Source organism: Aulostomus chinensis, chromosome 17, assembly GCF_037954235.1.
Source record: "Aulostomus chinensis isolate RoL2024-O1b breed Wild chromosome 17, RoL_Achi_v1.0, whole genome shotgun sequence".
NCBI lineage: Eukaryota > Metazoa > Chordata > Actinopteri > Syngnathiformes > Aulostomidae > Aulostomus > Aulostomus chinensis.
The window spans coordinates 14,934,078-14,936,426 of record NC_141336.1 but is presented as its reverse complement, the minus strand read 5'-3'; positions in this window follow the sequence as shown (position 1 = coordinate 14,936,426).

Sequence of the window (2,349 nt, the reverse complement as noted above, 5' to 3'; positions counted from 1 at the left end):
AACAGCTGGTGCGTAGCAGTTCTCAACAAAACGCAGGACTATTTTTTGCACCCGGGCTGAACCAAGGCAACTAACAAATGGGTTCTGCATTTGTATTCTCAGGTTGCCTGAAGCCGGACAGGGAAGAAGAGTTTACTGTTCAGGTAATCTTGTACTTGCGGATCAAGCTTGTTCACATAGCTTTCGCCCCGGCCAACAATGTGTCAGTGTCAGGAACTGAAGCGAGAGAGGGAGATGATTGTGTCACACATCTGATGCACAGTGTCAAAAATGGTCATCTTAAAATAATCCCAGGAGGCAATGGTGTAAGAATACAATCCATGTGGCAGCCAGTAGAGCTTCAGGAGTAATTCCATATATCGCACCCAGCCGTGGGTCTTCTCCCTCCTGGGGAGGGTCACCAATGCCTCAACAGATGGCTTAGCCAGGCGGTAGTTAAAGGGCATGATAGATCCTAATAGATCTGTACAAGAGGGTCATGGGTGTTATGGGTCATATGTATTCATCTCCACCGCTGTAAAAGAAAAAAATAAAACGTGCCTAGAATTGAATGTAAATATGTTTTTCCTACCTTTTTCCATTTTTAACCCAGTTTGTGTCTGGCTAAACATATGATTAGCTCAGCAGGAACAATATAAGCTGTGATCCATATTCTCTGTACCCTCCGCCTAGGATTGTCTCTTTGGTGAGCCTCGCAGCAGCAGCAGCAGCATCCATACCTTTCAATTATTCGCCACCATGGATGCTCGCCTGCTTCACTTTTTATTGGGCACTAAATGCAGATAGTCTCATCAAGATACAAGCGGGTAGATGGGTTATTGACCAATCCTGAGGTGCGCACGTGTAGGGCCTTTTAATTTTAAGATTATATGAATGGATGTTTAAGCAGTTATATATGTAGACATGCATGCTGGCCAGACCTATCTGTCAAGTAGAAGAGACACGTTATTGTTTTAAACTTGTGTTTCCTGTATCCACAACCTAGCGAGAGTCAAAAGCAACAGACGATCACAGGATTCACATAGCAGAATGGTCGTAAAGAAAAAGCACAGGCCTGAAAACTTACGTGATCAAATGTGATTTGAAATATGTTGGAACAGTTTCCGACAGCAGCCTGCTGGCAGAAATCCCACCGTGGGCAGCTGATATCTGACATGCTTGTGTATCATGTTCATTACAGACTATATAGAATCTGTCACTATTAAATACGACTACCATGTACGCGCAGTCGGTCTGGTGCAGATGTTTAGCACCAGACCCAACATAATTGCCCAAATATACATTTTTTTTCTCCCCCTACTTTGCACAGAGGGTGTAATTGAAATAATTAAAAGGTCAACATCTGACATCACTCCCATTTTCTCACCATGAATTCTCTAAGCACTGACTTGACAGTGACAGAAAGCAGATGATTATTGGAAAAGAGCAAATGTAACTGATGGTTGACATATTCGCTCGGATCCTCTTTTCTTGTTTTGAAGCATGGAAAGTGGCGAAGTGGCGTTGAGGCCCTGCTGCCAACTAGTGTTTCGACAGTGTAATTCCAGCAGAATACAGCCGTCACAAATCTAGGCCGCGACACTGAAGTATAAATCAAATTTTTCCTGGAGTTATACTCTAGCCAATCCTCGCCCAAAGGCTGGTTTAGACCTTTGCCAACCCTGAGTGCCACATTTAGGATCAATGTGTTTACATAGACATTTGCAGACAGCTATTTAACCGGACTGCTTTCACTTCAGTATACAGTAACCATTTATCAGCATAAATCTGCCTTCCGAACTGTACGTGGTGGTCAGGTTTCTCTCAGTTCACCTGATAACTCCTACAGTCGAGATTACATAAAGTTTGCCTCCTTGTCTTTTTCAGAAATAAGTGGTTTTCGCTTTACTTTCCCCCGCTGTGATGATACCCCACCTTTAACCATTCAACTTCTGGGTTAAAGACTGTAGCGGACACACGGAACATGCACAGACCACCAGGATAGTTTCCAGTTGATGGAAGCTCATACATGCTGGAGTGATTAACATTAATGCATCTTAATCAAACCTTGAAAAGTAGGATTTCAGTGCGACTGACATGTTTACATGCATCTTAAAAGTCCTGCATTAGTAATTCTGGCAGCAGTATTTCCCTTAATTAATGACTGTTTAACATGATTTTAAGCAAACAAAGAAGCAAAAGGTAATTGGTGCTTCTGTCTTTGGACAGAGTAGAAGGACAGACAAAAAAGAAAAGAAAGAAAAAAAAAGATGCTAAAATGGATAGATAAAGAGACAGGTGGTTACAGAGAAAGGGAGAGAGAGGAGACTGGGAGAGAGAGGAAGGGGGGGGACTTCCCATGATGTGACA